Here is a 15,768-nt window from a genome sequence, read left to right on the forward strand (position 1 = left end):
ATATAGGGAAAAAGACAGAATCTTGAGGGACCCCACAGACAAGTGGCCAAGGGGCACAGCAGCAGTCCGTCAGCACTACATTCTGAAACATACCCTCACGTGGTACTGAAAGCATTGCAGAGCAGTGCCTTATGGTCCCAATTCTGAAAAGTGATTGCAAAGGAAGCCAAGCCTGAAAGTACTGAAAGCTCCTGAGAAGACCAGGAGAATTATCAGGGTCACACTCCCTAGACACATTACAGCTGGCTTTCTCAGTAGCATTAGTTTGCAATGCTCCTAACTTAGAAACCTTGCTTTGCTAGAGCAAAAATCACAACATGAAACTTTAAGTCATCAATATGTCAGCCCAACTGTAATCAACTTTAAAAAAAACCTTTTCAATAGAAATAACTATCAAACAATTAAAGCACCAAAAATGCATACCGTATTTGCTGGCATATAAGACGACTGGGCGTATAAGACGACCCCCAACATTTCCACTCAAAATATAGAGTTTGTTATATACCCATCCCTTCCCTGCATCACCCTGTGACGGGCACTAGTGCGCAAGTGTGCATGTGCGAGTTCTGGGTAGCAAGGGGTGGGGCGGGGCAGAGCGCCGCTGCTTCCCGCCGAGCAGAATGGGCCAGTCACACCGCAAAGGCTGGCACCCCTGTCTCGCTGCTAATGCTCACAGCAAGTGCTGTCTCACAGCAAATGCTGGCAGGGGCTCATGGGAATTGTAGTCCATGAACATCTGGAGGACCACAGGTTGACTACCCCTGCTCTTGTCTACCACTAAACTGCTGCCTCTCCTTTAAGAGGCCATCACACACTAGGTACTGACAGTGAGCACTAGGTTCTACATTTCACACTTGGAAATTAAAACAGCAGTTATTTAAGCAAAGATAAATCAAGGACAATTGCTCTCCAGCTTCAGAAGGGAAGGGGGGAAGCCAGCTTGCTTAAAAACAGGAAGGGGCTAGATTGTAAACCTGACCCATTAATAACTGTTTGACTAAACTAGAAGGCATGTTTGTCACATGCTCTCTAATACCACTTTACTCAGTTCACATATTTTGGTTTGCACCACCTGCTAATATTTAACTGAAGTTTCTCTGACATTTTTCAACACTGCCAGACTTGCTCAGTTCCAGATTCACATAGCTCTTCAGGTGGTAGAGCCTCCTAAGGGATTTTGGCCCATACTAGACATTCTTTACAGAACCACTTGTTTTAACATAAGAGGATTTAGAGTTCATTTCAGGAAACAGAATTATTTCAAACAAATCCCCCCCCAATCATTTAGCCCTTACCTGGATTTGTACAAAAGACACTAACATAAAAATGTGCTAAATATTAATATCATTCACTAGAGTTTTCCCCATTTTCACTAAGAAAAGATCTACACACATTTGAATTGGACACATGCATATAATACAGCTTGCAATATTATGGACAAAATGTTTAAGGGCCTGTTGTGACACATATTTACATACAGGTGTTTCTGAACAAGTGCATGCATGTAAACAGACTCTTGCATATTTTTTACATATGAATATACAGAGAAGATCCCAATGCCAAGTAGTAAGATCTGCACAAATCCTGCAATCGCAGAAGTTTGATCTAGGGAATAAATGGCTGTGAACATGGATACATTCAATTCTACCTGATAGCCATAACTTGATAAACACCAACAAGAGGCCTGCAGGATTTGACTTGCCACATAAAGTATGGAAGATGATAAACTATAGAATATGAATAGGCTTTGGCAGCTGTGCAGACCTGTTGTTTAAATGGGGCAAAATGCCAGGCCTTGAATGTGACTGTGGTGTAGCTCACCAAACTACCTATCCCAGGAATGTGAGCATTGTGCTTTCCAGCATGAAGTGAGTGAGCTCTCTGAACACTCCCCAGTTGTGGATTGAAAACTTAGATATTAGTACTTAGGGGAATTGCCCAATCAGTCTGCATGCCCATTGTATCAACTTGGTTACATATTTTATATTATTTGATTGCACTTATATACCGCCCTCCCTTGCGGCTCAGGGCAGTTCACAGTGTGTAACTCTGCCATATGATTGATAAATAAATAATTAGTTTAGGCTGTGTGGGAAGTTCTGGAAACATCCATGTAATCTGACATTATGCTGCTTATGGTATAAGGATGTGAGTCACTGCTGAAATGCAAGCAGGATCCTCCACATCATAATTTCTAGCTGAAACAGACAAGAGGGGATTTCTTCAGTGGCTCCAAACCCCCAAGCACATGACCACCAGAGGAGGGAGTAAACTCACAAGGAATCCACCTTCCATAATTCTTATAGCCACTAATGGAAACAGAACTCAATATACACTTGCCAGGAAAAGTTCCTATCTCCCTTTAAAGAAATTAGCAACCTTATCAAGATATCTATCAAGAAGGGTACCAGGCAAGGATGTCTGCTGTCCCCACAGTTGTTTAATTTGGTTTTGGAAATGCTGGCGGTCAAGATACATGCAGAGGATAAGTTGACTGGACTTAAAGTTGAAGAAGAGTTTAAACTAAAAAGTTATGCTGATGATGTGTTTTGTGCTTTAACTGATCCACTGATATCCACTCCAGTGCTGTTCGATCTCCTGAAATATTTTGGATCAGTGGTCCCCAACCTTTCTGAGGCTGGGGACCGGCAGGGCATCGGGCCGCGCCCGCACGGACCGCACCCGCTCATTGGGCCATGCCTGCGCATCGGGCCACGCCCACACGCCGTGCAGCCCGGCCCTGATTCCCTCTCCCCGCCCTCCCGCAGTAAGAAGTTTCCCGGGCCGCAAGCTTGCGGCCTGGGAAGTTTTTTACTGCGGGGGGGGGGGGGGGGGAGAGCCACGGAGGTTGGGGACCACTGTTTTGGATTACATTTTGGCTATGAGGTTAACAGAATTAAAACTAAAATCATTCTGATTGGGTTATCAGAGTCAGATGCACAATGTATTCGAAACAGCTTTGGTTGTGAAGTCAATCCTAAAATGGTGAGATACCTTGGAGTATGTGTAGGAGCCGACCCAACAGAACTTGAGGTAAATAATTATGGGAAGTTGTGGATTAAGATACAACAGGATTTGTTAAAATGGGATAAGCTGAAACTTTCATGGTCTATTCAAATTGCTACGGTAAAAATGAACATACTGACTAAGTTTAACTTTTTATTCCAAGTATTACCACTATCAATTAAAGAGAAGATGATATCCAAGTGCCAAAGAGGAAAAAAAAAAATTATTTGGGGCTATAAGAGACCTATAAGAGACCTAGAATTGCCTTTAAAATCCTACGAGAAGAAAAGAGGTAGTCAAGCTGTACCCAGCTTGAGGCTTTATTTGCATGCAGCTATGCTTGTTGCAGTGGCAGACTTGATAACAGACTCAACAGCTAGAGACTTGATTTTTGAGAAAGTGGGCATAGAAGGAGGATTCCACAGTATTCTAAGGCCCTTGTTTTAACAGAAAGGGAAGAAGAAAATGAACCTCAATCTATGGTCATCTGGCTTGATGAATATATGGTGCAGATTATCGCCCTTACCTTCCTTGATGAAATCTCTAGTTGCATATACTTGCATATAAGCCAAACTGCATATAAACCGAGGCACCTAATTTTACCACAAAATCTGGGCAAAGTTATTGACTCACATATAAGCTGAGGGTGGAAAATGGTCCATCATCACAGGCTCTCCATCACCCAGCCTCCCCCCCCCAACAAATACAGAAAAGTCAAGAGGATGAATAACTACTGGTTTTTGTACCCTGCTTTTCGCTAACCAAAGGAGTCTCAAAGCGGCTTACAATTGCCTTTCCTTCCTCTCTTGATGCCAGACACCCTGAGAGAGCTCTGACAGAACTGCTATGTGAGAACAGCTCTGGGAGAACCACAGTACCCCCCCCCAGGCCAGCAAACCAGAGCAGAACAACACTACCCGAATTTGGCAACCTACTGCAACAAGTACAACAGCTACCAAACTGGGAGAATGGGCAACTCTAACTACAACTGCAGTGCCCCCCCAGAACAAAACACTGAAATAAAGAACTGTAAAACTGAACACTGAAAGAAAGAACTGTAAAAATCAACTTTTAAAAGAAACACAACCCAAAGAAGAAAAGGCAAACAATGCTGCCCCTCAGATAAAAGAGGAAAGAAACACTAGGAGAAAGAAACAGTAAATCCCAAAGCACCCCCAAAACCCACCCCACCCACAGAAACCAAAAGAATAGTTTGGAAAAAGTGATTAAGAAGAGGAAGAAGTAAAGGCAAAAGAAAAAAAAAAACATCAGAGTCCCCCAGTCAAACCGTTGATGTCCTACATGCTGCCAGAGCAAGCTCAGCTTGCAGTACACATTTGCAAAAGGCAAAACAACGAATGGCTGGCTAGAGCAGGCTTTTATTTCAGTTACCGTATATACCGTTTATAAGCCAAGGAAGGGTTCTTCAGTGTGAAAAAAGGTGCTGAAAAACTAGGCTTATACACAAGTATATATGGCAGTGGTCCCCTACATTTTTATCACTGGGGACCTGTCAACGCTTGATAATTTTACTGAGGCACAAGGGGGGATAGTCTTTTGCCGAGGGATGTTGCCACTGCCTGAGCCCCTGCTCCACTTGCTTTTCTGCCAGCGCCCCTGACTTTCTGCCGTCCACTGAGGGGCACTGCCAGCAGCAGCTGCGCAGTGCCACGGCGATGGAGAGCCCCAGCCATGGCAGCCACCTGAGAACACCAAAGGTGAGCCGGCAGCAGAGTGGCAGGGCAGCCCCCAAGGCAGCAGCCAGGGAGGAGGATGAGAAGGAGCTGCGGCCCGGTACCAACTGATCCCTGGACCGATACCGGTCTGCGGACCGGGGGTTGGGGGACAGCTGATATATGGTACTTTACAAAATCTCAGGAAAACAGAATAACCTGTCTGAAATATAAGGACTTGTTATCCACAACAGGGGAGTTTAAAGATATTCAAATAATAAAAACAGAAGGAGTAGAAATCCAGTGGTTGAGGCTTAACCAACTGTTTTCTAGATTTAAATCAGAATTTACCGGACATGTGGAGATAGGTGCTCTGCTTCCGGAATTTGAGAACATTTTAACTCGAGCCAAATCACACTTACAAGGTCAAAGATACAAATTGTTATTAAGATATGAAACTGCAGCAGAACAGGTAAAGCAGTGCGTGATTAAATGGATGCAGAATATTGAAACTAACTTCACAATGGAAACGTGGGCACATATTTGGACAAAAGTACCTAACAACAAATAGTCAATGATTAAGATAGAATTGGTATAAGGTGTTTTATAGATGGTATATGTAACACCTAAAGTAATTGCAAAGATGGCTAAAGGTTATAATAACAGATGTTGGAAATGCCATGAAAAAGTAGGGTCCTTTTTTCATATGTGGTGGAGATGTGGGAAAGCTAGTAGATTAAGGGCAAAAGTACATGTTGTTTTAGAGGAGATGTTTAGTACTATGTTTCCAGTGAGAGCTGAAAATATGTTATTAAGTCTGTCCAGATTAACTTTTTTTCCTATGCTACCATGGCAGCAAGACTAGTCCTGGCCAAGAACTGGAAATCTCTAGAGATAACAACTATTGAACTATGACTGGATAAACCAGCCGATTTAGCAAAAATGGCAAAACTGACATCTATCTATCTATAGTTAATAAAAAGCCAATCGAAGAATTTCTGGAGCAATGTAGCTTTTATCTGGACTACCTCGCCAAGATGCCATAAACAGGATACAGGGACTGTGGGAGGAGGAGGGTGGAAGACATATTGTAATCAATATTTACTTCTTCTTTCTGTATATATCTCTATAAAATAACAATAAAAGTATAAAAAGCAGATATCTATTAGAGCAGCGCTCCCCAACCCCCAGTCTGGAGACCGGTACCAGTCTGTGGATCTGTTGGTACTGGGCCGCAGCTCCTCCTCCTCCTTCTCCCCGTCTGCTGCCTCGGGTGCTGTCCTGCTACTCTGCCACCAGCTCACCTTTTGTGTTCTCTGGCGGCCGCCATGGCTGGGGCTCCCCTTTGGCGTGGCACTGCGCAGCCACTGCTGGCAGCACCTCACAGCGGGTGGCGGGAAGTCAGGGGCGCCGACGGGAAAGCAAGTGAAGCAGGGGCTCGGGTGGCAGCAGTGACGTCCCTCGGCACAATACAACTCCACCCCCATGCCTCAGTAAAATTTTCAAGCGTAGACCGGTCCCCGATGATAAAAACATTGGGGACCACTGTATTAGAGGAACACAAGATTGCAGAGGATGTGGGAAAGTGACATACCAGTGAACTTAGGTTCATTCCCAACTACTACTTCAAATTCAAAAATTTCAAAGGTCTCTACAAGCAGGAGACCTGAAAGGACTAGCAGGGGGGATAAACTCCCTCTCCCCCTCTATTTCCTCTTTCCCTTCCCCCAAAGCCCCCTATTCTCCCCTTTCCTCCTTCTTTCTTTGCTTCTTCCAACTCACCAGCCAACCTACATTCATCTGTTTGCTCTGGCTTCAGCTTTCCCTCTTTCCATCCCCCTGCAACCTCTGTCAAGGAAAACTATGGGCCAATTGTGCAGTGGCAACTTCCAGGCCCAGATACACAGTAAGAAACCTGCAAGGACTTGTTTCCCATTCTTGCACTATTCCTCTTATCCCTCCTCCTGCTGAACCCATGTTATCGCCTTTATTCATTTATTTCTCTCCTTCCCATATACCAACCAACTTACTTTTCATTCCCCCCCCCCCCCCCCAATTCTCTGGCTATAATACTGATATATATTTCTATATCCTGCTTTGATCCACTGTGGTAATAGTTTGAAAATCTAATGATTTACACTACCCTGGCTTTTGTGGGGTAGTTGCCCTTCATATCTGTAGCAAGCAGCTGAACCTGGGTGAGTCATGCAAATCACTATGGCTCAGTGGCACAGCATCTGCTTGGCAGGTTTAACCCCTGGCATCTCCAGTTAAAGAAGAAGAATTAGTTTTATACCCCTCTTTTCACTACCTGAAGGAGTATCAAAGCGGCTTACAATCACCTTCCCTTCCTCTCCCCACAGCAGACATCCTGGGAGGTCAGTGGGGCTGAGAGAGCTCTGAGAGAGATTGCTCTGTGAGAACAGCTCTAAAAGAAATGTGACTAGTCCAAGGTCAACCAGCTGGCTGCATGTGGAGGAGTGGGAAATCAGACCTGGCTTGCCATATTAGAAGCTACCGTTCTTAACTGCTACGGCACACTGGCTTTATGGGCGATATGAAAGATCTCAAACTGACACCATGGACAGCCATTACCAGTCTGACTGTGATGGACTGATGATTTTATTCAGTAAAAAGCAGTTCACATGGTTGCTGCTGGCCCTGGCCACTCCCCTGTCAAAGGCCAAAACAATCCTGGAAAGGCCCCTGCCCCATCCCTCTGCATTTTGCGGACAGAAACCAAGACTTCAACAGGTAATAGTGTTGTGGTTGCCTAGCAAAGGCCACAGAGTTACAGAAGCAGCTTTGATTTTTTAACCCACAATGTATTGTATGGTTTATAAGATTTCAGGATTTTCTGCAAACCTAGGGCTTTTCTCTGGTGCTTATTTATTTATTTATTATTTAAACTTGTATACCGCCGTTTGCTAGGAGGTCTCATGGCGGTTCATCTGTTCATGGCTCCAGCTGTCATATTTAAATATTCACATATCTGGCCATATTGAGAATTATTTATTCATTATAGATTTATTGATGACAGAGAGTCCAAAATGCCTGGTTTTCTTGATCATTTTACACAGCTATTTTATTTTACGGTCTGCATGCACTCTCTCCCTCAATTCATTCCATTATTTTTCAGACTCAGAAAATCACTACACATCAATTTTTGGTCTACTAATTTTGGTTTGCCTGTATTGAATTTTTTTAAAGAATGATTTTAGCCAATGGATTCAAATATTTTAATGGCTAAAGTGCTATGGTATATGTTACAATTCAGTGCTTTATTTTTGCAAGCCACAATAAAAACAACAGAGAAAGGACATCAAAAATGTAGGCATGTTGCTATAAAAGTAGCTTAAAAATTGACTACAAAATGGCACAACAATGGAAGATGGTGATAGTTCTTTTCCACTGGTTTAATCTTTTAATCACATTATAAATTTTTTCCAGAGAAATCTTAAGTGATCTTAAGTCCCTCCAAATCTAGGGACTTAACTTTAACCACAAAGTTGCAACACGGCACTCAGTGAGTTGCAAGCCTGAGACAACTCATATCATAGAATCATAGAGTTGAAAGGGGCCATACAGGCCATCTAGTCCAACCCCCTGCTCAACGCAGGATCAGCCCTAAGCATCCTAAAGCATCCAAGAAAAGTGTGTATCCAACCTTTGCTTGAAGACTGCCAGTGAGGGGGAGCTCACCACCTCCTTAGGCAGCCTATTCCACTGCTGAACTACTCTGACTGTGAAAAATCTTTTCCTGATATCTAGCCTATATCGTACTTGTAGTTTAAACCCATTACTGCGTGTCCTCTCCTCTGCAGCCAATGGAAACAGCATCCTGCCCTCCTCCAAGTGACAACCTTTCAAATACTTAAAGAGGGCTATCATGTCCCCTCTCAACCTCCTTTTCTCCAGGCTGAACAACAGGAGTTAGAAGGGATTTTGCCATCTTAGTAAATTTTGGATTTGCGCTGTCTTTAGGAGGGGGTTTTATGGGGATTTTTATATGTTACCCACTTTGAGTCCAAGGAAGGTAGAAGGCTAGAAATTTAATAAATATAAATATATTAAGTCTAGGAAATCTGGTTAAAGAGCCTTGTCAATAGCACATTCCAGTTATTAAAACCTTGGGGTTCAGTTGATGGAACTGATGTTTGTATCTTGTAGAGAGAATGTCTTTATGGGGTACATTTGTCAGAATTCCTGGTAGACAAACGACAGGTATTAACATATTCGAAAGGTCATTGTAGTTGGGAAATAAAATTAATCTTATTTCCACTCCCCTTTCAATAACATAGTGAGTTTGTGTTTATTGAGGGATGGGGTTATTGTTGATTTCTTTTAGGGATAGATTTTGTATTTGTTGTGATGTATCTAAGTCATCGTTAACCTATCTTCATAGTGCTCGGTTCCTTGGCCCCAGATCATCTTCGTCGCTCTCCTCTGTACCCTTTCAATTTTATTTACGTCCTTCTTGAAATGAGGCCTCCAGAACTGCACACAGTACTCCAGGTGTGGTCTGACCAGTGCCGTATACAATGGGACTATGACATCTTGTGATTTTGATGTGATGCCCCTGTTGATACAGCCCAAAATGGCATTTGCCTTTTTTACCGCTGCATCACACTGCCTGCTCATGTTTAGTTTAAAATCCACAAGTACTCCAAGGACTCATTCACACACAGTGTTACCTAGAGGTGTATCCCCCATCCAGTAGGCATGCTTTTCATTTTTCTGACCCATATGAAATCATGTTCATGTGACTGGAAGGAGACTAGCAGAGTTGTAGTCTCTCCAGTGGAGCAGGAATGAGAGGCTCTGTGCCACAACCCATGTGGGGTTTGGAATACCAACTGGCAGCTATAAGTAGGGTGTACCAGACGACACTAAGATGGGGAAAGTAGAGAAAGAAGGCATCAGAGTAAATTTGTCTCAATCTGCCTGTGCTAAGAAGGAATCTTCTCTACCTCTGAATGACCTCTACCTCTCCATTCTGCCACTCTTCTCCATGTAGGTTCAAAGACTGACAAGTGGCTTTGGAGCTTTGCTCTCCACACAACATGTCATTCTAAAAGCAGCAAATAAAAACTGCAGCTCTATAGGGGTTGTTACCTTAGGATCACAACTGATGACTTTCACATTAGAGACTATTCAATATAGCAGCTCTCAGCACGGTAATTAGTAAATAGAAGTATATCAGATGTGACCTTGGAAAAGGTAGGGTTTTTTCTATTATGTGATTTTTATCTGCATCAATTAACTTGGTAAACCAGTTGTCTTTAAAATCATTCTAATTTGTGCTAATGTGCTGAAGCAGAAGGCATTCGACTAGTAGGACTAGTATCTGGGAAACTTAGTTTAAGATCCCCATTTTGAACTGAAGCTTGCTGGGAAAGCTCCAGCAGTCACATTTTCTCAGTCTGACCTATCTCATAGGGTTCCTGTGACCATAAAACTATGCACGCTTCCTTGGAGGAAGACCTTTGGTCTGATCCAGAAAGGTTGCTCTTATTTATTTATTATTTATTTATTTATTTATTTAGATTTATATACCGCCCTCCCCGAAGGCTCAGGGCGGTTTACATTAAAACTAATCAACGATACATGAAACAGTCTTCGTTAAAACATACAGTAATTAATAACAGTGGTTGAAACCATATAACAGAATAATGTAACAGTATAACAATATAATAAAATAATATAACGATGGAACGGTGCAATACCACAACAGGTCCAGAGCGCTCTGGTGGAGTTCTGGGAGGAAGGGGGAAGATGGGGGGAGGGGGGGAGCGGGGGCCCTTCATTCGCTGTTGGTTGTGCCTGGTCTCAACCAAATGCCTGGCGGAGGAGCTCCTTTTTGCAGGGATCTATTGGACATAAGGCATACTGACGTCACATTCTCTTCTGCGTGGTAAAGATAATTAAACATACATCTTCATTACTGTCCTAAAATCAAGCAGTCTGTATAAGTTCTAATACTTCAGCAGTTTGGGGACTCCTTCCACCACGTGCAACTCAGAGCTCCGCACATGGCTGCCAAAGCTCCCTGCAGAGCTAATCATGACGCACTCAGAATTGCCTCCGGAGCTTGTTTGTTTATGCAGAACGCCTCTGCTAGCTTGTTTGATTATGCAGAACGCCTCTCTCCACGCAGCCTTTTTGGCTGTTTTTGCAAGTAGCCTTCCTAGGCTTCTCGGGCTGCTCCTGGGCTGCCACGGTCAGTAAGGTTCCCGATGGAACGCAGTCTGCAGGGCCCATAGCTCCACCGGCAGCTCTATGCGTGCCTGGGAGATCAGACTCTGACAAATAATCATCTTGTAAAACACTTGTTGCCATTCTGAACAGTAAGTAAATTTCCTATCAATCTAACTTTAAACTTTAAACTCTAACCTAGCAACATTAACTATTAACTTTGCTTATAACTAAATAACCTTAATTAACTATGAACTACCCCCCCCCCCAATTTTCCCCCCCTGGGGAATGAACTGGGAGGGAAAGATACAGAGGAAAGAAGAAGTAGAAGGATTTTAGTATAGAAATTCCAACTAACAGTCTTAATCTAGCTTCTATTAAAAAAAGGTGAAGAGCTAATGCTCACACAACCGCACTCCCTGCAGGCAGGAGAAAAACTGAAGATGAGGGCGGTTCTACCAGGGAGACAGGAAGAGGAAGTAAATTTAAGGCCTGCCTCCCTAGCACCAGCGGTGAGAACCACCCATCAAGGATGGAGTCCTAGAACCAGGGGAGAACTACTTTCAACATCAAAACAGAGATGGTAGACCTGCTATCAGGGATGAAATGTGTGTTTATGCTACTGAATGGTATTCTACACCAGATACTCCTTGCACATCAAAAACTAGATGTCAAAGAAAAACCTAATCTAAATACAAGATTACCACCTCAATGTGAAAACTTGTCCAAATTGCACATAGTATGTCAGAATTATCTTCTTTAATTTTATACTGATGATTTGTAGATCCAGAATACCATTTTACTTTTCTTCCCCTTCACCAAAATTGGTTAATTTGGAAATTGTAGGACCACAGAAAACAAATTTATAAAACAAGCAAAAATGTATCATATAAACATGAATAATAGACTACTGATCTTACACCAGGTATCACCGAATTGTTGATGCTGAGTAGATTTTAAAATATTAGTGCCTGATTTTATTGGCAGTGGTATCTATTTTTAAACTTTAGAGTATTTGCTTAAATATCAACAGCTTGGCAATATCGGAGCAAATATTCTTAAGATAATTGTGCTTGAACAGCTCTCTTTCAGTCAATGCAGAATACAAGTACTGTAGCCATCATGATCTGACAAATCCCCGTTACATTCCTCAGAGAATATTAATTTGAATAAAGACTGTTTATCTGGGCAGAGATAACAGTGCCTTCAAGGACCTTCCTTTTCATTTAATGTGAATAACAAATCTTCCCCTGTAGGAAAAATGTCTTCCTGCCTTAGCACGTCAACAATTATTTTCTATACAAAATATCTAGACATTTTATAGTGCCTAGAGAAAGAATGTGAGTGGATCTCTGCTAAAAATTCCAGTAATTAACAAATGCAAGGACACAGCATTTCAAAATTCTAGCATATAATTCTAGCATATAATGCTAAAGTTAAGAGTATGGACCAGGAAGGTTCTCACCCCCTCCTACTGAATGCAAGCATGGTGGCATTTTGTTGCCAGCTCTTCTCCACTGCAGGATTCCAATAACAAAATAGGGTCAAATGGTCTTGATGCAGCTTCAGCACTTCAAATCACCCAATGTGTTGAATATAGCGGGTTGTGCTATAATCCAGGGTTGGTGACTGGTAAATTTTTGACCTGCCTATATCATGTGGTCTGTGGTGGAAAGTGCCATCAAGTTGCAGCTGACTTGTGGTGATTCTGTAGAGTTACGTTGTCTGAAATAGGAGCTTAATTTTTAAAATTAGAACTACAAAGGGCTGTAGTCTGCCAGGCAGTCAGTGTTGCTGACTGTGATTTCAGTTGTCAATGAAAGGCATTCTCCACAGTGTGACCCTCTACGCACACCAGGATCAGAAGATGGCCAAATCGATTTAAAAATAAGATAAGCAGCTGTCTTGTGCTCAGCCTGTGAAAGACAGCAAACCTCCCTCTAAGACTATATAACTGCAATCAATTGTCTGCATTTCATATTACTTTTGGCAAGACATAAAAGTGATTTTTTAAGATGTTGGCAGTCCAAACACAAACCTGTCACCAGAACGTTTCAGCCTTATTTATACACAATGGGCTGTCAAAATCTACCAACCTTCCTCATTTCAAAGAACAAAAAGGCTAACATCAAGGGCTCTCTGTTGCTTCTGAGAAAGCCTATAGCATGATGTTTGCTTCCTTGCAAAAATGGAAGAAGCCCCAAAACAAACAAGTGACTTGGCAGCACTTACTTTATCACGGGGCTGGTAATGACTAAGAAGATAGAATGCTGAAGGCCCTTATGAGGGCACGTCCTTACAGAGTCTAAAAAGCCCTTTTTAGACCCGTCACTTCCCTGAAGCAGAAGCATCAACACACCTATGAGTAGGGCATTGCTCTTGGACTATTTCCACAATAGCAGTATCGTTTGGATTTGCACTTTTAAAGGGTTGACTTTTTTCAGTTTCTACACTAAAATTTACTTCTTCGGGCACAGTCCTGAATTGCCCCCAGAAAACCGGATTTCAAGTGGGGTCTAACAAGGTTTAATTTGGGGGTTGCCCAATGCAGAAATGTGTGCAGTCGGATTTCCCCCCATGCCCGCCATTTTGAGTCATTTGGGCATGCCCTTTTCCTTATCACCCTAAAAAAAATCAGTCTTGCACAGCAGTGTTATGTTATAACCCAAGTTTTTTTCTTTAATTACATTCAGGATATCCTGGGGGGAAGCGGGGAGGCAATCCAGAGTGCAGTGTAACGAGATTAAGCGGCACAATGAAAACAAAGATTCAAGTAGGCACCATTTTGCAAAAAAACACGTTTTTTGAAAAGGTGAAAACAAAGCATGATGGGAAGCTGCCTCCATTGGACTAAAGGAGGAAACCTTGTCACAAATTTCAGCCTGGAAAATAAGGGGAGGAAATCCCAAATGTGCAGAAGCTAGAGTTGACATGAAGCACCCAAAGGAAATCCAAAACGAGGCTAAAAGAATGTATGTCTCTTAATGTGGAAACAGTCTTAGCGGAATTATCTCTCAGATACACACACACACAAGGCTAAAAGTTGGGTCAGGAAAGAAGTACTCATAAAATGTTATTTATTTAGGTATTTCTATGATGTTGACCTCCATTTCCCAAGACCCAAAGAAACTTATAGAAATTTCTAGTACACCATGACTAAATACAGGTTTTTGAAGAAATCCCACAAACACACACAGACACACCCCACACAAAGCATGCAGTTGTCTGCTTCAGGCTTATTATAAAGTATAACAGGAAGCTGGAAAGTTTTTAAATCCAGTTTTCCAACAAGATAACAAATCATCACAATTTGTTTGCAAACACTATTGACAATAATGGCAATAGTGCAATGAATTGATGTATATATACCTGTGTGTGTGTGTTAGATATATAGCATTTTTTTTTGTTGTACTCCATTTTTCTCCCCAGTTGGGACTCAAAGCAACTTACAGCATCCTTCTCCCCTACTCCAGTTTTTCACAACAATAGCAGCCCTGTGAGATAGGCCCAGGCTCAGAGTTTATGGCACTCAGAAGAACTCTGACTTTCCGAGGCAGAAGCAGGAACTAAAACATGAGTCTCTCAGAATTCTTGTCCACCAGTCTATCCACTATGCCACAGTAACTGTCCATGGATAACACAACAATAAACGTAACTTTAAAAAGAGAAAGCAGCAAGAGCGTTGTGCATTCTGCTATGGTGATATAAGGTAATATTACTGGCTCTGCATTTTTTTCTAGTCATACCTGTTGATGCAGCTTCAGGCAAGTCAATTTTTCTCAGACACTCCCTTCTGTTTGCCTAGGCTGAATGTAAATGTTCAGAACAACAAACTATATCCTGAATGTTGTCAGTTTACAATCTTTGGAGCTGTCTTACATCCTGTCACTCTGGTTTTAACGTAAGGTGTACTGCTGGTGGAGAAACTGTTTCTCCAAGAAACTTTTCTGCAGCACAGGGAGAAAGAAAATAGAACAAAAAAGAAGCATGTTGCTTAATCCCTGTAAACCTACCAACAAATGAATGGAACCCTTGCATGGTCTCTGTTATGATCCAATAAGAGTAACATGAGTTTATTTTAAAACTGTACAAGAATGGTATGTTCTCCTCACTTCACGGAGTCCAATAACACTAATACGCAGCAGGACACAGAACTTTTGGATTTTCAGAGTACTTCACATCATTAAGTCAGTAATTCTCAGGAGGAGAAAGGAAGATCATTTTTTGCATTGAGGCCACCTAGTGAGTTCTTAGATGAGTGAAGATTCGCCTGTGCATTTCCCGACTTACAACTTTTTTTAATACTATGAAACCTAAATACATTTTACTCAACTATATCGGGGGGGTGGTGGTGGTACATTTATTCAAAGAATGACATCTCATAGGAAACACTGCAAACATTCTTTAATTGCATTCCAATTTTTCTTGGGGGAAGGGGAGGGAAAGTGTTAACTCTTCATATTAAAAAGACTTCAGCTTCCATTAGGGAAGTTCTTCTGATGTAGGTAGAGCCTTTCCCACCTCCCGATCATAAAACCACCACTCACCTTTACAGGTCCCCAAGAGGAGAAAGTTCGGTCTTGCTTCCTGCGAAAACTCTCGTGGCTAATAATCACCGCCTCTATGCAGTACTAAAGACAGCTTTCATTCACAACCACCACCCTAAAGCCACATGATTATAATAAAGGCCCAACCCATAAATAAAATTCTTACCATAATTTAACTCCCAACCCACAAACAAAATGCTGTGATCTATTTTACAGTAATTACTCAACAGCTTTCAAGTAATGGGATCTGTCAGAATAATTCTTCTGAGTGTCATTTGCTCAGCTACAACATACATTTGCAAGAAAAGGACTGTGCACAAGAAAGGTAAGCAAGTTTCATAGGGTCC

The 15,768-nt window shown here is 42.1% G+C and overlaps 1 protein-coding gene and 1 long non-coding RNA gene across 12 annotated transcripts in view; one reads left to right on the forward strand and one right to left on the reverse strand.

The window, feature by feature from the left end:
* PPFIBP2 (PPFIB scaffold protein 2) overlaps positions 1-15,768 on the reverse strand; it is a 162,332-nt gene that overhangs the window by 124,594 nt on the left and 21,970 nt on the right. Inside the window, exon 1 of one of the 11 annotated variants that reach the window (XM_077321866.1) lies at positions 15,422-15,441. The exons of the other annotated variants lie outside the window; for them this stretch is intronic. The gene's annotated coding sequence lies outside the window, so the exon portion shown is untranslated. Of the gene's footprint in view, positions 1-15,421; positions 15,442-15,768 lie in introns of those variants that run through there. 11 annotated transcript variants of the gene reach the window in all.
* On the forward strand, positions 10,611-15,748 carry LOC143830053 (uncharacterized). Its single transcript, XR_013228334.1, has 3 exons — positions 10,611-11,026; positions 14,304-14,583; positions 15,638-15,748. It is a non-coding gene; the product is annotated as an uncharacterized LOC143830053 (long non-coding RNA).

Source organism: Paroedura picta, chromosome 2 (assembly GCF_049243985.1).
Source record: "Paroedura picta isolate Pp20150507F chromosome 2, Ppicta_v3.0, whole genome shotgun sequence".
Taxonomy (NCBI): Eukaryota; Metazoa; Chordata; class Lepidosauria; order Squamata; family Gekkonidae; genus Paroedura; species Paroedura picta.